The sequence below is a fragment of the Streptopelia decaocto genome, assembly GCF_964273445.1.
Source record: "Streptopelia decaocto genome assembly, chromosome: 1".
Lineage (NCBI taxonomy): Eukaryota > Metazoa > Chordata > Aves > Columbiformes > Columbidae > Streptopelia > Streptopelia decaocto.
In genome coordinates this window covers 40,218,373-40,245,769 of record NC_138663.1, presented here as the reverse complement: position 1 = coordinate 40,245,769, position 27,397 = coordinate 40,218,373, and the positions used below count along the sequence as shown (strand labels likewise).

The following is a 27,397-nucleotide window of genomic DNA, read 5'->3' as shown; positions in this document are numbered from 1 at the left end:
TCCATTTGAGGCTAGAGAAAAGTAATCTCATTCTTTATTTCTTCCCCCTCCCTGTGCTACACCCCTCTAATCATGTTAAATATATCTAAACATGCCTGATTAAGTCAGACAGACAATGTGCCCCTAATCTCAACTGATCAGGGCTCTGGAGCTGCCAAAGTGAACCTGCTGTCACTCTATCAGACAGAGCAATAAGGGGTCGGTAATACGGCTCCATTAACTGCTTCCCACAGAATGAATTTTCCGGGGCTGCTCCTAAAGAGTAGACACTTGAGGAATGCCGCCTGATGGGAGGTTGCTTCAAACCGTCTTTTGGCATAATTGTTGAGCAGCTCCTTCTCAAGCCCTCCAGACAAACAACTAAAGTAGGAAAAGTGTAGCCACTTCCTTCTATGCTACTTTTACAAAAAAATCTCCTCATACCTTATCTAGCAAACTGCCTCTCAATTTTTCTTTTCTTGGTAAGCTTCAGCACTGGCTGATATGTGTTGTACTGCAAGTGTGTGGTTATCAGAATAACAATCCTGTTTCCCACTGTGCATGTGCATATCGATGCAAGGGATCTCCTTCTGTGTACAGGTGGAGCTTGCACTTTGTGGCTTCACAGAATTTGAGGCCATGACAGACCCCTATATCAATATACCATATCAGTATATCAATATACCACATCAATATATCAACATACCATGTGTGTTTAGCCTATTTGCACTAACATTGAAGGTTCATTGGAGGGTAAATGGAGATAGATCAGAACAAGAATGCACACCTCAGATTTTCCTCTGGAATACAGGCACATCTACATACATCTGCTTTCATGCCGGTGTAGCACTCTATGATCTTTATCCTCTAAAAACTTCTACTCTTAGTAAAAGACTGCACTTGAAAGGGATCCAGGGGGTGTCAGACCATGTTTGGGTTCTGCAAAATCCTGGGACTATTTATCCTAGAACTGATGTTTGGTATAATTACAAGTACCTTCAAAGTCTCTCTGAATCTCACCCTCGGTGATGAGCTCCAGGGAACCATTTTGCTAGCTGCAGGTCAGATGGAGAATTATACTCCCCAAATTGACCATACAAGAGACTGGGATGAGGAGTGATGTTATATTCCAGACATGTTTCCTATCAGGAAAGGCTTTCCAAAAGTAACTTCCAAAGCAAAAGAGTCAAAGCAGAATCAAGAACCTGGTTCTATGAGATGTGATTAAAAACAACCAACCAACGAGTCACAGCCAATAAAACTGACCTACAATTAGATATACATACTTCAAGGTGCTTTCCTTGTATTTGGGTACCTAGATACAGGCAAGAATACTTAAGATTCAGCTTTGACCATCAGAAAGAGATTTCCAAGAAATGTACAGTTCTGCAAATATGAGGTCTTGTACTGTAACTGAGAGCTGAGCAATTCTGGTGTTCATGCAGATCTGCATAAGAATACTAACTGGATGCGCATGGGAATGGTAAATTCCTCTTGTCTGTGCATGATCATGCATTTCACAATGTAAAATGGAGATGTAGAAAAATCTGTAAATATTTGTGCTAAAGTAGGAGTAGGTTCACCTTATGTCTTTGGTTCATTTCCACAGCAGTTAAGAAATTCCTCTTTTCATACAGAAAAGATGAAGGGAGCAACAGAAGGCTATAATTTCTTTATTTCTGGGCATAGCATAGATGTAATGAGAATTCATTACATGAAGGCATTAACCCACTCTGGTAAAAATAGTTTCTAATCTTATATTGGACTCTACAGTATAGCAATAGATTTGAGTGGGATATATGAACAAAATAGTACTAAAATCTGCTAGCATTTACTTCTGGGTACATAATATTTTGTTTCATATCAGCTACTGCATGTTTCTTTCATCAGGCCAGCTGGTAAAATGTTGTGTAAAATGGGAGGAAGAGCAAGATCAGTGATGAAACTGCTATTTTCCTTGGTAATTTTTGTGCAATATTAATCCTGGCAGCACAGATAATTGCGGAAAATCTGGAACTGTAGTATTAAGATCACATTGTGTGTTCACAGATGCAATTTTGCACAAGGGTAGAACTACATTTAGCTCAGTAAGAAAGGTAACATTTCTTTGTCCTTTCAACCATAAATCTCTTCTTGTACAAAGCCACATCTGACTGCACAATATGTGTTTTTTTACTGAAAAGTTTGTCTCACGTCTTTTCCCTTATATATTTTTTCCTCTTCTTTTGTGCTTTTATGAAAGAATGAAATAGAAAAGTCTGGTTCAACATACATTGAGCTATGATAATCTAAACATAAACATGGAGTATCTGATAATTGGGTTCTCAGAGCCCTCTTATCTTGGACATGTTTTACCTAATTTCAGCTCACAGCCACCTCTGTTCTGGGAAGATCTGATACACTTTATATACAAAGCTTCACATACAAGCAAGGACAGAGAAATTGAAATGCTACTAGTGGTATCTGCCATGTAGTATAATGAGCACTACTGTAGCTTCATTGCATAATGTCACCACTTGGATATTTACCTTCTGAGCCTCTGTGTTGTATTAACTGTGTTTTTTTCTGCTTAATGGATCTTCATGGCTTAACTTCCATTTAAACACAGAACCCCTTTTACAAGGCCTAAGTGCCACAAAACAGCCTTTCCATAAATTAATCTTATGTGCATCTGCATTTGGGAATGCTTCTGAAACGGTTTTAAAAGCAATCAGTTACAATAATTCATACACCTAAAGATGCAATTCCAACACTCAATCCAACTTCTCTTCTTATTATAAGGTAAATGTGAATGCCGGCTTGTTACTATTCCTGGGGTTTGTCTCTGCACAGTAATCGTACCATTTAAACTAGAAGTGTGGAACATATTTCATGTTTGTCTATGCATTTTTTAGTTCACTTGGATTATGATACCTTTGAAATTAAAGTGCAGCAGCAGTTCTTGAATGATTTAACACGTAGACATTTTTACTCTGAAGCAGGAACAACTCATTCTTGTTTATCTTAATCCAAAAATGAATTACATCAAATTGGAATAGGTTCTCATCATCCGGAGTAAAAATACCCAGATCATACCCTGATGTAGGAATGTTGGTTACTGAACTAACATGCAGACTAAGACTTAATTAAACACATCAAGTTCCTGTAGGTAGACCAGGCCTGAAAACCTACATTTCCCGTTCCTGCAGCGTGGGCACTTTTGTGGCAATGAGGCCAACTGGAACCTCCCTGCGTAACCCTGTACACCCTGCAAAAATAATCACAGTCCCACTCGTTCGGTGAGCAAGTGATGGATTGCTGCTCTGCAGCAGGGAACCGCACAGCCTTCAGACTATTCAATAGATTGCATGTGGCAAAAAGGGAACACTGCGCAAAGGGTGTGAATGAGTCATTCGACATTTCAGGTTGACTGAAGTAATTCTGCTATGGGTATTTTGAATCTTGATGTGCTATCCACGTTTGCATGTTAATCAGGATGGGAAGAAAGAGATTGAAATTATTTGCTACAATACACACATGGAAAACAGCAGACTCTGCATGTGTGCAAGAAAGTGGGATTACATGCATGACTGGGTGAATGCAGCATCATGTGAAGGGCCTTTTCTGCCCTTATTCAGGAGCAGGCATTCTGCGTGCAAGCCTGAACACATCTGAGCAAAAGGATGTTTGAACACATGTGTCTCTAGGGATAAATGAAAGATGTTCGTTTGCAGTATGCCTAAATGGAGTGACAGAGGTCCCATGAGCGTACTTAGGTGATGTGTGTGTTCTATTTTCTTTGGCAAATACAAATCTGAGCAACTGCGAATAACTTGGTCTGTGTAGACTTGGAGGGTAGGTCCATGTGTTGTGTGCATGTGGGTGACAAGGAGCACCCATGAGCAGGTGTCAGCTGGAGTTTATACTTAGTCAAACAGCAGCAGCGGTGAACCACCTACTTGAAGATTTCCATTGAAAGAACACAAGGCAACTTCTTAAAGTATGATCTGGCCTAACACTGTGGTCCTTCACTCCTGGTCATACCTTCAGTTAAAAGTGCAAATTTGCAGAGAGCCTGATTTCTTATAGCTCACCCTGAAGTCTGTTCAACCTATGCATACTTAGCAACTTTAAGCATTAAGCCATTTTAATACAGTACATGGGTCACCTCTGAGGCTTAGGAGCCTCAGTTCAAGTGCTTGGGTTTGAAATTCTGGACAAAGACACTGACTTAGCTCTCATTTAAGAAAAAAACAGCTCAGTATGGAGTCAAAGACCCTAGTGAAATGCCTCACAGGAAATGTTTTCTGAGGGTGAAGAGGGAAACATAAAAGATACTTCATGAGATACGCATAGCTATGTTAGACGGATTCAGCGCTTTTAATTGAAGGTGGAGACACAAGAACTTTTTCTTGAGGAGATGAAATATTTGGGTTGGGCAAACAGAGCTCTGGTATCTTGCCTCAAGCTAAAACCAGTCAGGTTTAGTTTTGCAAAGAGCTAACAATGTTTTTGCACCCAGAGCATCAGACTAGCAGCGTGTCGCATTGGTAAAAGGCACTGCATTATATTTTGGTCGTGTCCAAATTACTGTGTTCTTTAAATTATTAAGATTTTCTTATTGCATAAAGTACTGCAGATCCTCCCCCTGCCTCTATTCTGCAAGTCATTGATACCACACTCAATTAACCCTGGTGAGTGAATATAGGCTGGACATTGTCTCTTTCAGTTTGTCATTTTTTTCTCAGCGCCACAGTTTGCATACAAACCACTGAATGGCGGTACTTAAATCTCCTAGTTAAATAGCTTTAATGGAAACAAAAGTGCACATTCCTGACATTTGTATTCATATTAAGTCTCCTGTGCTTCATTATCCAAAAGCCTAAACATTGGGCCTGGTCTACGCAGATTCTGTTCTATTAAATAAAGAAACAAATGTAATTCAGGTTCAAAAAGTTCAGAGAAAATGTATTCTTACATTTCTTTGGGTAGCAACCACAGGCATATTATTGCAATTCCAACTTACCCACCCTGCTTGTATTGGCTTTGTACAGAAGATAAAAAGGAATGAGATGGAAATCCGATTTTTATTAGTGAGTCCTCTCCAAGGCACACTGACTGAGGTACATAAAGGTCTAGCAGCCATTGGAACTGGTGATGAAACAAGCGGAGACTCCACACACAAAGACTCTGTATAACCCATGAGTGTCTTGAGTAGCAGTGGGAATTCTGGATGTACTGGTTACACCACAGCACAGGTAATCAGGGCAGAGGTACAACATGATCTGCAGCAGCTGCAAACCCATTCACAGATCCCCTGAGAACTGGCTTTGGTCCCACAAGCTCACTTAACCATGACAGCACAACCATTTTACCTCAACTTTGTTCTTGGGCTGAGAAATGGGTGTGTACACATTTAGAGAAGCCAGCTGTTGCATTCAACATTACATGATAGTTTATGAGGGGAGGACAACATGCTATTTCTTCCGTAACACAATAAAACATCCTGCACAGTTGTACCCGCAGTTATGCTCCTGAACACACGGTGCTGAAAGCAGTGTGATCATCTAGGAATCACCTCATGAAAAGGAGTTGAAAGCAAAAAAAGAATAATTTAAAAAATTGGGGAATTTATATCATATTGACAGTCTATTGGATTGGTTATTATGTTTCTATGTTACATCTTTTTTCCTCACCATTTCACTGTCTTTCCTTCCTGAAGCAAATAGTATTCTTCCATATGGTGCAACTTAACAAAAACCAACGGGTTAGAACTGTTTATAGAAACATACAATAATTAGATTAAAAGGGATCTGTGAAGACGATCCAGTTCAAACCCCTGCTCATGGCAGGGTTAACTTTCAAAATTATACAAGTTGAGAATGTAACCTGATTTTTCTACAGTGACTAGTCTAATGGAACATCAGTCTCATTCTGGCAATGATATAAATTATGTGCATATCTAGATCAAAGACATATGGAAAATCATTTAGGTAGAAGATCTGCATTAAATGATTTGAGATTTCCTTTCAATATGCATCCTAGAGGATTGTAAAAAGAAAAAAGATGATATTGACAGTACTAGACTCCAATTATACAGCTGCATATTACCAAAACACACATTAAAATGAGGCTAGCATTACAATCATTATTTCTTGACTTCTGTATGCCTAATATCCTCATTATGTAAATTTTAAAAAATGATTATTTGTAGATAGAATTCAGGAAAAAAAAAAAGGGGGGGGGCAAAAAAGGAAGGAGGAAGAATATTCCAGAGTGGAAAAAAACTTACTTGGCTAGACACTGTGGAAAAAATTACCAGGCTAGACACTGGAAAATGCTATATGTCGTGTACTTCATAGAGCCTTCCAGAAGGTGCTCCTCTTCTACATACCTTAGAAAGTTTGCAGAATAAAGTTTTGAGAGCTGCAAACTGTCGGAACTATGCAGCTCTTACCCTTGAAGACACATCATGAATGTGGTAAGGGCTCTGCGGTGAGAAACCTGCCAATGGCAATAATTACTTGTCACAAGACTTAAACAAGGCCCATGCACTGCTGCAAGGAGATTTAATTCCTCAAAATAGGGATTGTTCATTCTATGATGAATGGGGTGATTTTTATCCAAATTGAATACATCTAGAAACATTTTCGGTGCTGCAATTCTGCTTCCATATGAAAAAACCAAAACCCTGTGCTCACTGCACTTCTGTTTTCTATTCCATTTTCTATCTGTTTCTTCTACTTATATCTACTTTTACTTGCTATCAGATTTAAGGAACAACAATGTTCAGATTCGTTGCCGTTGCTATATTTGATTACAGTAGGCAATGTCTTTTTGTCTTAAGGATGAGCCTTGCTTTTTATTTTAGTTAAAAAAAAAAAAGTTATATTTCATGAAGTGATCATCTTTTAAAAGCAGCTAATCCCCAAAGCATTCACTGAATTTTGGGATACTGTTTCCCTGGTTGCTCTGTCTGAAAGCGGTTTGACTTTACTCATCTCTGCAGCTGGTCAAGCGAAGGCGTAAATGCTCAGCCCTTCCTGAGCTGAAGTCAATTAGGCATCTCAGACTGCATAGCGTTAATGCATTCAAAACCACCCTCTTAAAAAATGTCATGCCAGGATTGTTTAGACTGAACAGGAGAACAACATTTCAAAACAACATCCTGCTCAAAAGCTAGAAAACATTTCAAACAAAAAAGTAAAACTAAACATACCAAACTGAAACTGTTCAAAACAGCAGTAATTCATTAAGAAAATAACCACTGTTCACCTCAAGAGATTCCCAATGTGTTTCACAAATCATGTATTAAATTCAGACTCACTTTGTATTTCTGGTATCCTGAGGGGGATGCAGCAGCTCTGGGCAGTGGCCACACAGTTCTGCAGTTTATCCCGGGAGTTTTTTAAAGGATTACAGCTGCTCCTTTGGCTTCTCTTGCTAAAACTACCCAGCACTTTAATTAAGAACACCTTTTATGAGCTCATTTTTTGCTGCAGCCTCACTGAGAATAACGCTTCTCTGAGACCCTCTGGGATGGGTTAGCTGAGCTGGTAAACCTGAATGTTAAAATATGATGACTGTGTCCTCTGACCCCAGCTTTACCCTGGAGGGTGCCTCCAGTTTGGCTGCTGCTTTCCCTTTTTTTATTAGTGAGTCCACTCCAAGGCACACTTACTGAGGTATGCAAAGGTATCTATCCCTTCACCTAACAATGAAATCCATCCTCCAGTGCTTTTCAGCCGTGCACAGCAGGTTATGAGCAGAAGAAACAACTGTCCAATTAAAATCAAAATGTCAGATGTGCAGAAGGCAAACTGAAATCTGCCTGGGCTATCAGGGCAAACACCTTTAGACTTATGCAATTAGCTGAAGGATAATTGATGACCGCAGGCTATCAACCTACAGTTACGGGTCTCAAGTGCAAGCAATGTGCTAGGACATATCATTCAGTATTGACTCAGCGGAAAGGGCTTGGTTCTCTCTGAGTCACTACCACCACCTCCTGAAGTACTGAGGATTTCTTTAGAAACCTCCCCTAAATTACCAGATGAAATGACAAAGCGCTTAGAAGACTCAAAGCAGTGGCTACAAGTGTGCTACCACTGCCGGTACCTGTGCAAGTTATGGTATACAAAACATGGTAAAAGCTCTTTAGCTGGCTGTGGAGAGGCAGGGAATTCTTCAGTTGAAAGTGGTAACCCTGATGATTTGTTACTGTGAGACAGTAATAATGTAGTTAAAGCAGGTGCGGGGAGCTTTGACGCACTACCAAAGAGATGGAAATCAAGCCAGAAAAAGGACCCCTTATTCTGGAGTACCAATGATTACTCAAAGAACTGTCCTGAAACAACTGCCCTGGTACAACACCACTGGGAGAGCTCCTCATTCAAACAAGCCCCTCATCTTTCCTGCCTTATCCCTCCCACCATTTGTTTTCATTTCTCTTTAGAATGAGAACTTGCTGAGGCATGGGTTTTCTTCTGCTATGACTTTGCTTGCACTTCAAGAACTAACGTGTTCAGTTGTGTTGGGGTTTTTTGTTTTGTTTAGGGTTTTATTTTATTTTAATCAAGACAGCTACTGCATAGTAAATTTGTAATGGAATTATTACCTTGATATAACTATTTGAGGTACCTTCCTGGCAGATGTATTGAGCACAGCTAGCCACATTGCTATAAAATCACCTATGCTTTCTGTTCCCTGAGTTTCTGCACTGAGGAATATGCCTGGAGAAAACCACTTGAATTTAAAGCACTGCTTGTTTTTGGCAATGAAGACATAACCTCTGTCAGTGCAGAGCATCCTGTGTCAACAGTGTCTGAAAGTCAGTTGAAGCCTTTCTGAAAAAGACTAATTAATAATAAAGCTCAGGATGCTTAAAGAGCTCACCCTCAGAAGCCCTGGAGATTTAAGACAATAGTTCTATACCCATTCTGCAATTGCAGTTATTAATGAATGATTAACTTCTACAGACATCATATTGTAGTTGCTTCAACCCCATTTCCCACAGTGACCTCAACAGTCAAGGGGAGCAAATCAGAACAGTGCTGAAAACTAGTTGAAAAATAAAAATAAAACTAATTAGTATATATTATGGAGATCCTTGTCATGTCTGTGTACTTACAATGATCTGAGTTTTGCATTTAAAATAAGGATTCGGTGGTTTTGCTATGTTTGAGAAGCACGGCGTACATTAAGAATTACAGCACTAACTGTAAGGGCACATAATGATTTTCCCGACAAGTTACAAGTAAACCTATTAACTAACTTATTAAGTAAAATTACCCTTAAATATGGGTGCTTTAAGAAACTTGACACTTTGGGTTTGATATTTTCTTTATTTTCTATAGCCTCAATAATGGATTAATCCAGATTTTCATTCTACTTAAAGATCACAAAACCTTGCATTGACAACATATAAAGATTTTTCCAAGATTTTTTTTACCGCTATGATACTTCTTATTAAAAAAAAAAATCCCTTAAACCCTCCCCGCCAGTGTCTAATTTATTCCTTCAGATGATGCCACAAATAGAGCTTGCAAGATACCTGAGCTGCCCACAGCTAGAATGGCCCTTTCAAAATGTTCCTCACTTCACTGTGGGAGATTTGAGGGATTTTCTTGAGGTTGTTGTGTGGATGGGTTTCTATTAGATGGAGATTTATTCCTGAACTAGCCAAAGGAATCTCAAGGCCAGCGCGAAGGCTGAAAAACACCACCTGCTTTGGGAGTGAGGCAATTCTATAATAACAGGGCCTCAACAAGATGTAAATTAACAAGACCTATTAGCAGTGAGACTCGGGCTCGTGGACAGCTCGTGAACATGGACAATATCGAATCAGCTAATGCATGCTTGGAGCGTGGACGCGTGATCAGGAAATAACTGCATATATAAGGAGGCTTGTTTCTGTAATAAATGGCTTCGCTTGAATTCATATTGGATTGTGTGGAGTCCATGATTTCTCGCCCTCGCATTTCACACCAGGATTCTCAATAGTCGGCACCACCATCTTTCAGCAGGGACGCCCGGCTTCACTTCTGTTGGAAACAGAGGGAAGCAGCTGCGGCTGTGAGTGATGAAACTCTGTGCGCAGCGGTATCAGCCCCACTGAGAACTGCCTTGTTGTGATGTCGCGGGAAACGAAAAATATTTTCTTGAACATCATTTAAAGCTAATCTGACAACACAAACATTTAGAGGCTTTGATTATTGAATGGGCTCATTACAGCAAAAGGAGAAGATAGCATTAAAGGCATGTAATTACTTGGGATACAGGAGATAGTAACATACGTTATATCAAATCAGTAGGCAAAGGATGCAAGTGCTGTAAACGGCCTCTGCTGAAGGTAATGACACGATTATGACAATGCTTATATAATTTTCAGCAATGTAACATTGCATGTCTATTCATCCCCTCCTACTAAGAGTGTCAAAGTACTTGATGACTTCAATGAATTAAGATTCACCTTCTGCTCAAGATGGGAAAGTATTTTCAGACTAGATTCAGTTCTCTTTGATGGTAGAGTAAATCAGGAGAATTTTTGTTTGCTTTGATGGATTTAATCTCAGAGATCTGTTACACTGTCAGGACTACCAAGAAAGGAGAATCCAAGCATGTAATGGCTCAACAACAGCATTATTTCTGTTAGTGTAATGATAATACAGCTTGAAACTTGATAATACAACCTGAAGCTGTAAACTAATCACCATATTAGAGTTCTAAAGTGTTTGTTCCATCCCTGCATAGAGCTCTCCACACTTGATTGATAGAGGATTTGGTCACCTTTCTCAGAACCATTATGTTTTGACCGCTGTTTGGGTAGCATACTGGATGCGACAGACTAATAGTCTGATCTGGTACAGCAAATACTGTGTACAAACACTCAGACAGTATGTCTCCAGTATCTTACCCTTATACGCTATACACTTCTGCATGCAAAACAATTACCAGGGCACATTCACACACAGAGACAACTTCAGAAGTTTGTCTACATCCTAAGATAATTGCAGGGTTCTGGAGTGTTTCTCCTGTGCAAGAATTCAGCTGTAGCTTGGAGTGGCTATGACCTGGAAACATTATGTTATTTATGTAGCTAGTTGTTTTAAAAATAAAAAAGGAACCCCAGAGTTCTGAGGGTTAAAGTTTGTACTCTAAGGGTTACTGGTGGATTTACCATGACAAGATACTAAAAAAAGATTGGGGAACTAAAAAAGAAAGCCTAGAGAATGCAAGGCATAAAGTGTCTCAGGGAAAAGAATGGCATGTAATTAGTACTGTACACTTCTCCAAAAAGATAAAGCCATATGTAAAAAAGGTTACAGAGTCAGGGAGAGGGAGAAAGGATGGATCTTGGAGCTCCAAGAGAGGGAAAACAAGAGTTTCGTCATGTGTTGGTGCATACTGTTAATTTAGGCGTCCCAGTCATTTTCTTTCATCTCATAATATTTCGCAGTACTGACCTGTGATCTTAGTGCCAGGATAATGTGTCCATTCTAAGCAAGCTTATTCCTCAAACATTAGTCTCCCCTGCTTAGATGTTATTTAAATGGTCTTTAGCATGGTTCTCTAATGAGCAGAACAATTTTAAAAATTTAAGGCTACAGGAAGAGCTTTCCACTTTTTGCATTTTCAGCTATTTGAAATCTTCCTAGAACCAGTATTTACAGCAACTACACTTCAGAGACAGCATTCCGGGCTAAAGCCAAAAGAAAACTAAAATGCCCTTCCTCTCACCCAGATTACCCAGCTGGGTAAACCTGACAGCTGTGGGACAGTAGTGACCAAACATCAGAAGCATCTTAGTAAAGCACAAACCCACTAGAAATGCTATGTCAGGGGATTCAGTTTGCACCTTGAAGCATTAAGTCTACAGTACATAAACTTGTTAGCCTAGCTAATACCACTATCAATTCTACTCACGTTTGTAAATTGTTTTTTTTTTTTTAATTTTTAAAGTGCTGATTTGAAATAATATTTAACACTTAACTGTCACTATAGAATGCAGAAACAACGCAGCCTTGCCTAGTGATGAAGAAACAAGAATCCAGTTTCTAAGCCCAGCTCAGCTGAAGACTTGCTGTGCACCCCTGGGCAAGTCACTTCACTTCTCCGTACTGTAGGACACATCTAAAAAGTGCAGTGAAGCCGTACATGGAGACATTCAAATGGAATGGGTCACAGAAAGACATAAAGCTGCACTCTCAGAAGGCTGGTTCATTTTCACAGATTGTCAAGTTAGTTAAGCTATTAAGGCTTTAGCGCTTCTGTCATCTCAATGTAATTACATCCACTTACGTGGGCCTGATTATGGTTATAAAGTGAGAGCATTCATACTCACCTATCTTAAGGGCAAATGGGGAAAATGCCCATCAATAGGCAAAAATGTGTGTAGACAGTAAGACAAAAAGCTTATAAAGGAAAGGCAAGGTTAACTGCCATAAAATCCTGGATGGTAATATACTTCCTTTGCTGCTGCCCAAATGTACAAAGAATGGTGGAAAAATAAGCTGAAAAGACTCAGAAATTTCCTTCCAGGGAGCTGCAAAATAAAGCTTTTTGACAGATATCAAGTGGCTTATGGATACCTTTTACACTGGCTGGAATATGGCTGTCAGCTAGCCCTGATCTTCAGATCAAGTGTGTCACAATCACCATATTGTGCATAGCAATTTGAGGAACTGAAAGCAGACAGAATAGCTACGTTCCTCTTAAACCAAAACCAGACTCTGGAGAGAAGAGAGAAAGGTAGTGGAAGACAGGACCTTATTATATTGTAAAAACTAAAGAAACTAAAATGAACCCCAAAGACATAGGCATGGCAAGCATTGATAGCAATATTTCATTACTGGCAAAACACAGGGCATTTTCTCAGCCACAGTGGGTAGCCTCTTCTGACTAATATCAGAGGCTGAACTTTGCCAGTGAGTGTATTTTATGGCATATATCTTACTGCTCCACTAAGAGGAGAATTTCAAGTGAAAATACTGCTCAGGGAGGAAACATAGTGAAGGGAATGAAGATCATTTTCATTATGTCAGGCAGTAAGAATAAACCAAAAGGGACTGCCTACAGCAGTAGCTCCACACCTGTGGCTTAATAGCAACCTCTTGCCTGCCAAACTTTCAGATACGCTTGTGGCCACAGAGAGCTGCTGTCAAGCTGCAAATTGATGGGGAAGGCAAAGTATAACATTGTACGGAGGGCATCCTCACCGCTGTTGCCCTTGAATCAGCAAAACCAAGAGGCAGCAGCATATGATTGCAAGTGTAGAAGGTAAGTGTGGGGAAAAAGAAGAAATTCTGTGTCACTAGCTAAACAAAGACAAAGTTTGAAGAGAAAAGTAATGTATTTTATTAGATTAATGGCTACAACATAAAAACCAGACAAGCTTGCAGGCACATTATACCTTCTGCAAACTAATGTAAGAAGATGTAAGAGATCAGGATGGACAGCTAAAGTGAGCAGCAAATCTCTCTTTTTCTAGGAGTTGTACAAAATTACATCTTGTGAAAGACCAATTTTTGGCCAGGGACATGCCTCAGTATGAACAATTTTAGGAAGTGTGTTGAAGGGAGTGTTAAGAGATGAAAACAATTTAAAAGTTCAGACAATGGAACTAAGCTAAGTTTAGATGTGTACATTTCACATTGCCTATCCATCCATGTTGAGGTTATTAGCTTCCTTGATACAAACGGGAATGACACACAGTGCTATTTTGTGTTTAATCTCTTATCTGTGGGATTGTAAAGTTTGGATGCAAGAAAGAAACACAAGTAAATGTCACTAGACAGAAAAGAAAGGGGAATTGCTTCACTGGGACACCAACAGCATGTTTCCAAGCTGCTACTAAGGGAACATGTTTTCTCCATATCTTTTCCTCAACTCATTTCACCATCACATCATAGCCAGGGTTTATGCTTTATTCAGAAATGTGGGTGCAGAGGCTAAAGCATGGGCCTCTCTCCTTACACTTCCAAGTGGATGACTGGCATCAGCTACAGTCTTCTATGCCAAAATATAACTGCAGGCAACTCTTTCCCATCCCCAAACCCAGCTCTTCTGCCATGCCTGTTTACTAAAAACTCAATTCATTATAAAAACTTTATTCTCCAGACAAATATAAATGTGACAGCTTCTCCTGCTGCTGAAGATAATTTAGATCATTATTTTTTTCTAAGGAAATTTTGAGCTGATAGGGTGCTACTAAGTCATGTATTGGAGACTGATGCCCTTTTGCTCATAGGTTAACTGCAAGACAAATCAAGCATTATGAACTTCCTTTATGCATGCAAACACCCATGAAACACGCACAAACCTTGACATATACCTCTGCAGCACTCCATTCTAAAGAAATGCCTTGTAACAATACTGCGTTTTAGGCTTACAATGCATCAAAAAGCTTTACAAGAACATTAAAAAGCAAGTGAGGAGAAATTATATTTATGCCTAGCCTCTCGAGACCCCACCAGGGTCTCCACAGGAGACACCAAAAGGAGGGTCAGCGATGCCAGATCTACAGTTGCCAGAAACATTTTTCTTTCTAGGTACCTTGCCTAGTTGGTATTGATCACACTGGGTGTCGTAGAGACACTATAGCCTGACCTCTGTCAGAGCAACCTGAAAAGTTTCTGGGAAATCTGGGTATCTCTTTGCTTTGTGCCTCTGACTGAAAAAAAAATAATAAAAAAAAAATCCCCACTCATTATTTTCTTTGCTTTGTTCCAGTAAATACCCTCCTTCTGAGCATAGTCCTGATCCCCTATTGACAAGGAGAAAAACTTGATGCACCTGCAGCGGAAATGAAAACATACTAAATCCTGAGCCTTGCAGCTAAAACCTTACTTGTTTAACTCCGCAGAAAATGTGATGCTAATTTAGCCAACGCATCTACCCTTGAAACTTCATAGTGAAAGAAGCAAGCAGCCAAGCAGATCCATACCTTTGAGGCAGGTGGTTGCACTCTGCTGTTTCGTGATCTGTGCTGAGACGAAGCAGTGGGGAATGGCATGAGTCTCATAACAAGATAATCAACTCACCTCCTATCTTCAGAGCAAGTGCTTAGCAAGGGCCAAAGTCTGCAGAGCCATGTGGGACACGTGTCTTTGCCACGGCATCTTTGCCTCTCCTTTGTGAAGTGCAGCCAATCAAGCCCTCAGGGTGAAAACCGCAAACTGTGCAGGAACTCACAGGCACGGTAGCTTATCGAGCTGGGTGTAGGACTCAGCTTAGTGTGGTTTTATTCTCTTACTGCGAGGGTTGCAGCTGCTCTAGAGCAGTTTCTCTGAATGCTACAGGTGTTTGCTGCTCCAGCTGTATGTCATGTGCTGGAGCACCCTATAACTTGCTCAACACTCAGTTTTTTAATGCACCTGTCTGGAAAGCTCTGGCCCCTTTGGACACAAGTAGTGATCCCCAGGAGCAAGCCATCAAAGGTCCACTATAACGTGCCCGCTTTTGTAATATGGGGTGACAGCGGTGCTCATAAGCCATCAGCATTTAAACCTGTGGAGCCCCTCTCCTGCCGTGACAGAGTCCATGGCTCCATACACACAGCTCACCCACACACGAACACGTATCTCTGTAACCAAACAGAAGCAAATACGAAAACCATTTCGTGCCCATGTAGGCACAGGCCAAGAGGAGTTGATATGAGAAAGAGTCCAGGATTTCATCAGTTTCTGCAATAAGTGTGAACCAGGGTACTGTCTTCCAAGTTGTGAAGAAGTATGAAAATCTGATTCTTGTAAGAACACAGAAAAGGCACATTTGTCTATTTAGTCGTTGCATCGGTTTGTCCCTAGCAGGGGCGCATCGTGGAAGGCCGCTGGACAGGACAGAGCAACTGCCCAAAGCAGGGAGGATTTGTCTGGCCAACACCTGTGTTACTGCTCTTTCAGACAGCAAAATATTTAGGGATTACATACATGCCATAAAATTAAAAACCCTTACAATTAAGCCTTTCTCCTCAGGCGAGTAAAGGCTGAAAAGCTGCTGCTGTGTTACCACAGTAAGCTGCCCCCTCACACCTTGCAGTGCAAGTCCACCCATGTGTCCTCACCGGTGTCAACCCCAGTGGTAATTAACTCCACACATTAATTACACTGTTATCCCTGCTGCATGCTCATTCTGTCCTGGCTAGGGCTTGGCCTCCCAAAAAACTGTTTTCCTCCCACCTTTTCTTGGACACTGTCGGTCTGTGAGATCCACACACCTTGATTTGTTAGAAACCAATTCTCTTGACTTTGTACCTGTTTGAAGATCTGGATGGGATTCTGTTTCCTTAATCATGGTTCAGTGTGGCCAAATGGTCCATGATTTTTCCAGCCTGCTGCTCAAAAGCAGCAGAAAAAAAATGTTTTAACTCGTAATTATTGTTGAATTTGGAGAACAAGCAGCCAGATAGCTCAGGTTCCATCTGTGTCCCTCAAATAAGCACAGGTGTTACAAACAGAAATGGGCAAAATGTTATTGATAAGAGTGAAATATCTGATATTGAAAAAAAAAGTATTTAGTAATAGATTTTGTCCAAAAAGTTACAGAGAATAATGAAGCTGTTTTGTGAATTTCCATTAAATTACTCTTTTGCCATTTTAAATTGTTTAAGTACTTCCAATACAAAATGTTCTGATTTTTCAGCTTAAACGAGCTCTTTATCTCAAAATGTACTTTGATTTGAATAAAAGGTAAAAACACCTAAACAATAAAATATTTTTGGGCAAAATAAAACTTTCCATTTGGCCTAAGATAAAATACTCTCAACTATCCAGCCAAAAATAATGTTTGTTTTGCATTAGAGATGTCAATCTTGCAAGCAGACTAAAAATCTGTTATTTATGCAGCATTGCTGCACTAATCACATGGAGTTGGCTCAAGAACTGAAGCACAGAATGCAAGAATCAAATGTTGATGTCTTGTCTATTAACACTAAGACCTAAACAGTGTTCAGCTTCATTCATATGACATGATTTGTCTGACATTAACTGAGAAACAAAAGCAAAAGACAGGAAATGAATGCATGGCTATATGCAGGCTTCAGGCCTTTATATTCTCAATGGCTCGATTTGAATATTATTTATATGCGAACATCTACCAATTTTTTTTTTCTTTTTTTGTTTGGTCAGGGAAGGATCTTTTAGGCTAATAACTTGTTTAAATTATGATTCAACTACTTTGACATATTTTTATTCCTAGCACATCTTACCCTTTTAGGATCTTAGGGTACTGGATAAATAACTAGATCTGAACATTAAGAGTATATTATTTGTCAATGTAGAAGTCCTGTGTGTTATTGCCCCCAAAACAATTAAATAATTTTATCATAGTGCCATGTCACTGTAGTACACCTTTTTACACCTCTGAAATACTCCTGAGCTCCTGAAGCGAGAGGGAAGACTCTGCTGGTATTGCTCTTGTTGTTATTTTTGTATGCATATAGAACTTCAAGCTGTCACTCTTGAACTTTTCACCATTTATTAAAAACAAGGGAACAGAAGAAATCATGGCATACCCAGCAAAATCCTAGACTTACAAAAATAAAACCGAGTGGGGACCCAGCTAAAGAAAACACAGAGACTAAGTTTTCTCTTAAAGTAAGTAATGACTGCAGAAGGATTATCCAAACGACTTAGAAAACAAAGCAAAGCAATGTATGCTGCCGTGTAACCAATGTCACAGTGCAACTCTGACAGAGGAAGAAACACACAAAGGCAAAAGAGGAATCTCATGATTGAAGTTTTTAATAGCTTAATTGAAACTCACGATAAAATCAGTTTTTATGAGCACAAGAGAGACAGATGAAAACAGGCTCCATTTGAAGTGCAAACAACAAAGAGACACGGGGAGTTGTAAAACATTGAGCACTCTCCTCATAAAGATCCCGCTTCCTCTCGGTTCCAAGTGTTTGCAACTGTGTCTCCCTGTGAAATCTTAATTAAACCAATATATTTCCCATCTAAGTCATTTGAAGATGTGTGTAGTTTGATAAAAAGGTTAATTAGCTCTATTCTTTTAAAAAATTAAAAAGGGTGCCATTTTGATCTTTTGCTTGAAATTCATGCCTATCCTTGCATTAAAACATCCCTCAATCTGGACCGTGGCAGCTACCAGACAGGAGAAGCACGCTCCGAAGTGGGGCTGTGGGGGGGAGACGCAGATGGAAAACAAACATTTATTCTGAATTTTAGTATTTTTACCTCTCATTCTCATAAAGTGCATTACAGATCGTCAGCCTTCATGAGGCTGTTTTTTTGTCAGGGCTGGGGATCAAATTGATACACGTCGAAGGCGGACCCTTCTCTGGTGAGTCAGCTGGGAACTGCAGAAATCTACCCAGCCTGACACTAATAAAAGCAAGGGAGGGGAACAAGAGCATTGCATAAAGCTGTGAAATGACAAATCACAAGCATCACTTAAATCATTTGGAGGCTGCATTCCCTTTTTGTGTTATTACTGCATTGACTAAAATGCACTGCCTATTGAGTATATCATCTGTGAAAGCTGACAGATCCAAGCAGATCAGTATAGAAACACTGTTTATAGATTAGCAGAGCAATTCACAGGCCAATAGAAGCTCTCGTTTTAATTCCTTCACCTCCCTGCCCTTGTTTAGACCCCTTCAGCAATTCCATAGACAGAAGGGTTGCAATAGATTGATGCAAGACATTTCCTTCCCCTACTTGCAGACATTGTTCTTTTGCTGTAATGTGGCTTTCGCTGATCTGACATTTGCATTTGGATCTTGCTATAGGTGTGATGAAAATGCTAGCTACGGTAGCACCATAAGTCAACTGAAGCTGTTCCTTAATAGTTGAAGGTTATAGCTATGTTTAAACAAGCTTACTGGAAAATAAAATAAACCTTTTCTTCTTTTACTTGCTAGTGCTCTTTGTGTTCTTGGTAGAGTTTTCATTGTGAAACTCCTGAATATGGTGTTTTCAACCTATAAATGTAAAAACAATTATTATAGTGTACATTACTGAGTAGAGCGAAGCCAGTTTCCTTCTAGTTTGGTGTCAAACTGTATCCTTGCCGAAAGGAAGGCTAGGCATGTTCTCTGTATTTTCTCCTTGGGTTTGCCATGGTTGCTGTATTTTTAGTTAAGGACAGTTGAATGAGGCTGAAAAGTTACTGCAGAAAGCGGTCTTCTGCCTTCCTGTTCATTAATTTTGCTACCATGGAATCCCAATGTTGGCTGTTATATACAAATGAGAAATGGAGAATGAAATTATTTATGAAATTCTTTCTCCAGAACTGCAAGTCAATGATACAATGTTTGAGCTCTTACATTTGCAGAACCGTGTTGAGTTTTCTGATTTGTGGAATGGAATAAGCACCTTGAGAAATGTCTGGCATCAATTGCTGCCTCTAGATGCAAAATAATGTATTACCTATGGCACTCAGGAGGCACATGAAAAACTTTATGCAAAATTATTCTGAGACCAAAGTAAAAGTCAGAGAAGCAACTTGTAATGATTCTTGGAGCCTCCCAAGTTCACTAATGTGAGACGTGAGTGAACTAACACACAATGCAGTTTCTGAGATTATGCACACAATATGCAACGTGTGTATGTGCCCTGTGCCATGTGTGTAAGTGCCTCACATGGTTGGATTATTCTGTAACTAATGAAGCAGATGAAGTCAGACACCATTGTCAACAGGGCTTCTCCAACACTGAGGCACTGAAGAATTATCATTCTATAGATAACACTGGAAGAAATCAAGGATGACTTGAGAAGGCCTGTCAGTTAAAGTTAAGAAGTTTGGCGGGGGGTTATTTAAAACAACCACTCAAGGAAAGATAGCAAATAATTATGGCTGCACAAAGAAATCAGAAAAGGAATAAGGACAATCAACTTTTCTATGTTATTTTCAGAAATAATACTTAAAAATACCAACACCTTTATGAGTAAGAACTTAGGAAAAATGACATAATTTCTGACTTCAGGCTTACATATCAGTGGAAATATTTTTGAATATAAAGAAAAATGAGCTGGAATGCTAAAAAATGAAAAGAAATTAGCACCCATTTGGCATATGTAAAAATTAGTGGCTTGAAAATAAGCAAGACAAACTAATATTTTCTGGCTCTAAAATACATATTAAAATAGATTGCAGTTTATATTGCTCTCTCATAGCTATATTTTCCTAGATTAATGAAGGGAATTGCACCAGAGAAGACAGTTACACAGAACCTGTGTATACAAATTCCTGGTTATATGAGTACTAATATGAGAAGACGGTAATTAATGTGGCTGCTTGGTGTGACGACAGCCCAGACAAGTTACTAAGCAGCACCCCAGGTAAAGATCAGTTAGGAAGCAAGTGCTGAAGCAGCTTCAGCCAGCAGGTTTGCTCATTTTGTAGTTCTGACAGATGCCACTGGTAGAAACAAGCCAGTTTTGAAGCAAATGTGCTTTTGCCAAGAAATCGTACTAAAGAAGCTATAACGCACATAAGTGCACCACAGTAGTGTACAGGGCCAGGCGACAGGCACATCTGGCACAGCGTCCTCTAGCTGAGAGTGCCAATAAGATCTATTTACAGACAATAGGCAGGAAGGAAAGAAACAAAATGAGCCTTCTCTTAACATTCCTTACAGAAACTGTTCCCCGCAATGATCTAGGGACTTGTTGAGACAGAGATTGTATTTGAACAATTATATTTAAGAGCCACTTATTTTCTGTAAATCTGTACATTTATGTTTTTGCCCTTCTCTACAATCTGTGGCAATAAATGCCACAATTTACATGATGCACTGTATGGAATAATACTTCCCTCCTTTGGTTTAAACCTATTAATACTACCTGGTAATTTCAATAGTGTAGGTTTGCTCCTCCTGGGGAAGTTAGGTTATGCCTTTTTTTCTGAGGAAAATAAAGAATGAAGCACAAGCAGAGCACCAGAGTTTTCATTAAAAAAAAAATCAAGGTAGCTGCAGACTTCTTAAAATTTAAATAAAATATCCAGGAACAATTACCAGAAAGTCAAAGCCAGAGAAACGTTCTTTTTCCTCCCCCTTCTTCACTGAAAATGCAGCACTCTCAATTAGAACTAGGGTTATTTACATAAGACACAGAATTGCTCATCAAGTCAATTTACATTCTGGGGAACAAATAGATGGATTACAGTATTATGTAGAAAACTTATTCCTGCTGTAGTGATCCATGAAATTGCAGTTAATTTTGCTGAAATGGACCATTATATTTTTAAGTAGAAGTGAAAGAAAATGAGAAAGAGGAGGTAAACTGCTAGGAACTGAACTTCAAATACAAGATTAAATTATTAGTAGGAATGTAGCACTGCTGGGAACAGCATGAGCTTCTAGATGAAGCCACTGACCTGTTGGCTTTCAGACACAACCAAGTATCCACCTTGCCATAGTAAATTAGATGAATTATTGGTAGTGATGGGCCTGTCACGTTGTACATTCGTGTTCCCGAGTGATGTATGTGAAAGTGAATTCCCACTGATAGAAGCTCCATGCAGCTCCTGCTGGCTCTGAGGTTCCAACAGAACGCATCTGTTTAGTGCAACAAAATAATTCCATCATGACACTTCTATAGTACAGCTGCGCATAATGATTTTGCTTGATTTTATACTGATAGATGAGGTAAGTTCAAGACTGTTTAAGAACTGTACAAAAATCTAGGGACTGTGAGATTAGACTAAGGAAAACTGTAACTGTACCATGAGGAGTTGCATTTCAATACCTTTTTTTCCTCTCTCAGCAAAAGGTGGCATGTGCTTCCACCTAGTCACTGCTTAACTTGAAAGTAGTATGTGGTTAATGTGGTTTCAGCGCAAATCAGAAAAACCAACTAACATTTGGTCAGTCAGTTCTAAGAAGTGTGTCACTGTCTCAACCAGCTATTGCCCTTCACCTCAGTTTTGATAACTGACAATACACGCAGCCTTACTCCATCCCATTAGTGAAGTAAAATATCTCAAATTCAAATGCTATTTGAAAAACCCTGTGCTCATCGATGACCAGAAGTAACTGCCTGAACTACCAGCTGCAACTGCAATTAATCTGTCCACCAGCTCCAGGCTACTGAGGACACCCCAGAAGAAGGATCCATCAGTGTGACACTACAGGGAGACTAAGGGCGTTATCAGATCCAGTGCTTGAAAAAATTATCAACAACAGAAACAAGGAATGAAAGACAGAAAATAATACACAGGGGAGGGGAGGAGATCTTAGGGCTGAATTTTCAGGTTTATAAATCTAAGAGAGGAGGAAGCCCTTTCAGGCTTTCACTGTCTGCAACCTGTCTCTTGAGGCATTCTGTAGCATATTTTAATATCTCTGCTCAGCATGCCAAAACCAGGAAAAATCTGCCTTATCTTCCCTTTCCTATGGTTCCTGACAGCAACAAAAGAAGTAATATGACAAACAAGCATCAAGATAACAAAAACGTAAATAGATGTTGTATCTCCTATATTATGTTGTCCCCTACGAGGGCTACTGTCAAAGGCTGTTCACCAACATTGTATAATATTTCTCTCAGCTCCGACCAGAATTTCCCGGTTCAAACTTCAACCTAAACAGCCCAAATTTAAAGAACGCATGAACTAAAACTTTAGTTGTTTAAAAATGGAAATGTTTTCCATGCTAAGAAAGTGCTATCTATTAAAAACATATGTTAAAAATCTGTATAATGCAAAGAGTAAAAGCTATAGGTCAATGGTTATAGAAAAAGGGGAAAATGGAAGCCTTTAGGAATAATGTAATTATTCTGTTATAGTACTCTCTTGTGCACTCACAAATAGAGGTGTACTGTGGGTGTTTAAATCTAGCAAACATTGCTCTGTGTCAGTCTGTCTAAGCCACTATTTGGTACAACTTGGTTTGACCAAAAGATTTCATGTGAAACTGGAATAGCAGGACCTATTGATGGTTGGTCTTAAAGCAGCTTAGCAGAAAGTACATTGGGATCCCACAATCAGGAAAACAAAGGATTGCTCTACATCAGAACTGAGGTGCCTGTTGTGAACTTGAGAGAGAGCATCGGTAGGGGAATAACAAGTAATCAGTTTAATACACTGTTGTTCAAACCGTGCGATACCATTGGGACTGAAATGTACAGACACCAATATTAGGAGAGCAGGCACGCTGTAGAAACTGTAGATTAAATGCTCTGAAAAGCTGGTAGAGATCAATAGAGTGGTTACAGTAGATTTGTAACAGCTTTCTTTATGCTTCATCCCAGCTACAGATGTCTTGAGTAATTTAGAGACTGTTGGTGCTCGCACAAAACATACAGGATATATAGGTAAAAGGAGAAATCAATTCTGTGGGGTTTAGGCATGATTCAAAGAAGTTCTCTATTTTCAGGTGGATCGTCAGTTTTAGAAGAGGATGTCAGATGATATTCACTGTGAAATAATATGGGAATAAGGTGATTGCAGGCTAGTGTTAACTAAGTCAGTATGGCTCTGTGCCATGAAACGAGGAAAAATTACCCACTGGTAGCATATTTTTGGTTATTTTTGTGCAGCTTTTACATACATCAGATACTACAGAGGTCTAAAAACATCAAGGCTATTTATTCATGACTAAGTAATTCTACATCACATTTAAACTATAAAAAGAAAGCAGGGGAAATTTGTGAATAATTAATATTGCCAGGAGTTCATTTTGTTCAGATAATCTTCTAAAATGCTGTAAATTTCATTTGAGCTGAAGTAGCAGTAGGAAACTTCACTAAAGAAGCCAGTGTTTAATATCAGAAAATATCTACTCAGAATTTTTGGCTTGTTTTTCTAAAACGTAAGTGCCAGATATTGAATGCAAAGTTACAGGATGTGACTATTCAAGTTGACACACCATCCAAACCAACCAAAGTCACTGTGAACGGCATTTAGTCTGTCGCTGCGCCTTTCACCCTGCCCCATCAGTCCTAAATATTTCTGCATTTTAGATGCAGTCAGTATAACATAAAGGATATCACGTTGTCTAGTTTCACCAACAGAAAAACAGAAGTGCTGCAATTTTTGGACAGGGTGACAACCAATCTTGTGCGATGTGACAAACTCATTTCAAACAGACAGAAGATTACATCTGCTTTTATTGGTGAGGGTGTATGGTCTACTTGCTTCAGCTATTGCGGAGAGAAAGTGTCTGAAGTCCCTGCTGGGGCTTCCTCTGCAATAACATCTGAGATTTATCTGCACAGCAAATGCAGGTGCAGGTCAGCAGGAGGCAACTCCATGGTTATGTCAGCTCTAGCGTATGGTCAACAGTTGGCAGGCGTGCTGTGTTTAGGCATTACGAGGTCTTCAAACACAGCTTAATGTTTCCATACCATATGTACCGCAATGTCTAATCACCATGGGAGTGGAGTCTAGTGTTTCAGCACCATTTATTTGTTGGCTGATAAAAAAATCAGGTAACCCTCGAAATGCTATATGTTGCTATTTGTTTTTTCCCGCCAAGGCATAAAAACCCATTATAATCTGCAGCTTTTCTGCTTTTTATCTGCCAAGCTTGCTTTCTTCTTCTCACCAGACAGGGGCCGTAGCCTTCTCCCTCTTCTGGAAAACTTAGACATTGTCAGACAAATAGTTTCAACTGATCTGTTTCTCAAATATTGGGAACACTGTGTAATTCCTAACAGAAGAAACTTCACAAGGGATTTTCTATGGGAGATTAAATCATTCTGATAGAAAAGAAATTCCTAACAGCTTGTGTTCTTTTCCTTTTTCATTTCAGTACTTCCATATAGCAATGTTAGCTTCAAACAGACTTGCATGGGAATCACCAGAATCTTTGGTATGATTATTCTTTTTTTCCACGCTAAATTCTGTTTATAGTTAACTGGGGAAAAATACTAATTATACCAAAACTAAGAAAGTGAAGAATAAAGGCACCTCCAGTGTGTGATCCACAATGCCTTAAAGAATGTCTCTCTCACTCATAGCCCCGTAACTTTTTATTTTCAAAGCAAATTGATGCTGAAGTGAAGATACACCAAAATAAGCTCTTCACAACACAGCAAAAGGAAGGGTTTTTTTCATTATGATTCCTATGACTGTGTGCAGTAATCTGAATATATTCAAATTTCCAAAGGGAATCATCCCTTCCTCTCAGCTCCAGCTACACACTTGGGCAGGAAGTTGTACTCATACAACCCCAGTGGGGAATCTAATAACTTTTAGAAGGATTAATTTTGTTGTTGTTTTTGTTGTTTTATGAGTGTTTGTGTTTTTGTGTGTTTCCAGTGTACCTCCCTTAATTTTATAGTTGAAGCTCTCAGGAAAAGTGGGCAGGAATCTGTGTTGGGGAAGAGGAGAGAAGAGGGGAAACTGTGAGATCGCCTGCTTCAGCAACTGCCAACCATTGGATGCATTTAGGCACAGTACAAAATCACACCCTTTTACACAACTCTGGCAATGATGAGACACTTTAAAGTGTATGTAAATTTGAACTGCATTTGCATCCACTCCAAGATCATTTTACATTGCCAGGACTCTGTGAAAAACTGTAGTGTAAATAAAAAGTAGACCAAATGCGTGCGCTGTTGAATTCAGTTACCTGTAGCTTCCTTTGATCAACTATCTCTGTGGAAAATGTGCTGGATAAGGGCAATTTTATTTACTGAGGAGTCCCAGAAGACAGTGAATTTAAGCTTTTTTGATCAGTGGAGCCCTAAAGTTTGTATAGTTAAGTTGCAGTCTTCTGCACAGATAAAGTAAGCATAATAACAGTAGTCTTGCTTTTCTGAGCTCTCAGATCGTGCAATTGGTATAAGAGATGTAGCTTGAAAATTTGGATGAAAGCCTGAGAACCATTTATCACAAATAAGTTAATATAGCTAATAAAAGTTGCATCAGCTTTCTTGAATGTTCTACAGCAGTTATAATATGGATGTGCAAGTCTTAGCATAAAAAAGCTCACTTAATGAGATTGAATGTGGTTACAAAGACATTCTCACTGGCAATAACATAAATAACAAAATATACTGAAATTATGCATGATAACTGGCCTCTTAGGAACTAGGCAAAAAATGTGGTTAGCTCACCCAGTAATCCCTGTGGGTGAAAGTTTTAACAGAGATAGAGCTTTTAGTTAAACAATCTTTGTAATGTACGCTTAAAAGCTGAAGTATAACACAAAGTGTGAAAACTTTGTTTGAATAACGTGATTTTTCTTGTTCTTGGTTTTTAAATATTGGAAATTCCAGTTTAAACTCCCCTTGGAGCAATGAAGAGGACATTTTTTCCTTTTGTATGTTAGCTATATCTGTATTTTACCAATGTAAAAGGCTTTAACATCCTGTAATGTAGGTGTTATCATCTTCACTGGCATACAAGTCTTCTAACTTCCATGAAATAACCACATGTGGAGAAAACTCAAAGCACAGTCTCAGATTTTATTACAAATAAACAGTCTTGGCATTTTTAGACCGACCCACCAACAGTGATGCACAGCAAGGGTTAGGTGAAAATACTTCTATAAGATTCTGTGTCTTTAACCAAATCCCAAGAATAAAGGTAGATTTTCTCCACCATAAAAAGAATGATGTAGCCCTCTCCATCTGTTCCTTGAGGGGGGTCTCAGTTTCTCTCTTTTGGACATGAAATATACCAATAGTCCTCCCTTATTTCCTCCTTTCCCTGAAAGAAGATTGGATGATTTTATGGTTGAGTCACTGCACTGGATACAGGCCTACATCATTATTTCTGTCACAGATTTCCTGTGTAGTCTTGGACAAATAATCTCTTTATTCCTCCGATGGTAAAAAGAGGCTAACACATCTCAAACTCATAAGGATATTCTGAAGATCAGTTGATTAGTCTTTGTGAGATACTCTCATGTTAGAGAACAGATGCTTCAAAAAAAACAGTAAATATATAGCAATCTTTGATTTCTGGTCTTCCACAGTTTTCTTTAAAAAAAGCTTTCCACTTAATAAATCCCAGCTGGATGACTGTTCTTTTTTACTCAGCAGCTCTCACATTAGTTTTCTAAGGTGGAACCAATTTTCTTCCCTTCTCCTTTTTGGAGCTCTTTACCCTTTGCTGATTTAGTACAACATATCCTTTCCAAACATATTTATTTGCTGCTTTTTATCCTCACATTCCCAAGTGCCTTATAAATGCATGTATATAAAAAACTTCAAACAAAGAAATAAGATTGCTGCAGGGATAGTACAGAGCAGACAGATAAACAAGCTATTAAATAGTTAGCTATATGGTCCCTTCATGATCACATCAGAACACCTACCATGGGAGTTATGGGGGAAATACCATCTATTCTACAGAAACTGCAAGGAGAAGCTTTTAACTGTGTGTAACATAACAATCAGGACACTAAAATTAACCTCCTATTCTTTTAAGTGTCATTTGGGATAATTAACCTGTCCAAATAATAAGGTTATGGGGTTTATGACTCATCCGTAGTTGGTTGCAAGGTCAGCATCTTCTATAGATGTTG

At 39.2% G+C, this 27,397-nt stretch overlaps 1 protein-coding gene across 2 annotated transcripts in view; it reads right to left on the bottom strand.

The window, feature by feature from the left end:
- Nucleotides 1–16,127, bottom strand: part of GRAP2 (GRB2 related adaptor protein 2) — a 42,180-nt gene extending 26,053 nt beyond the window's left edge. The window contains exon 1 of one of the 2 annotated variants that reach the window (XM_082052750.1): nucleotides 14,903–16,127. The gene's annotated coding sequence lies outside the window, so the exon portion shown is untranslated. The remainder of the gene's footprint in view (nucleotides 1–14,902) is intronic. The other variant, XM_082052751.1, reaches the window with a different exon arrangement.
- Nucleotides 16,128–27,397: the final 11,270 nt, after the last annotated feature.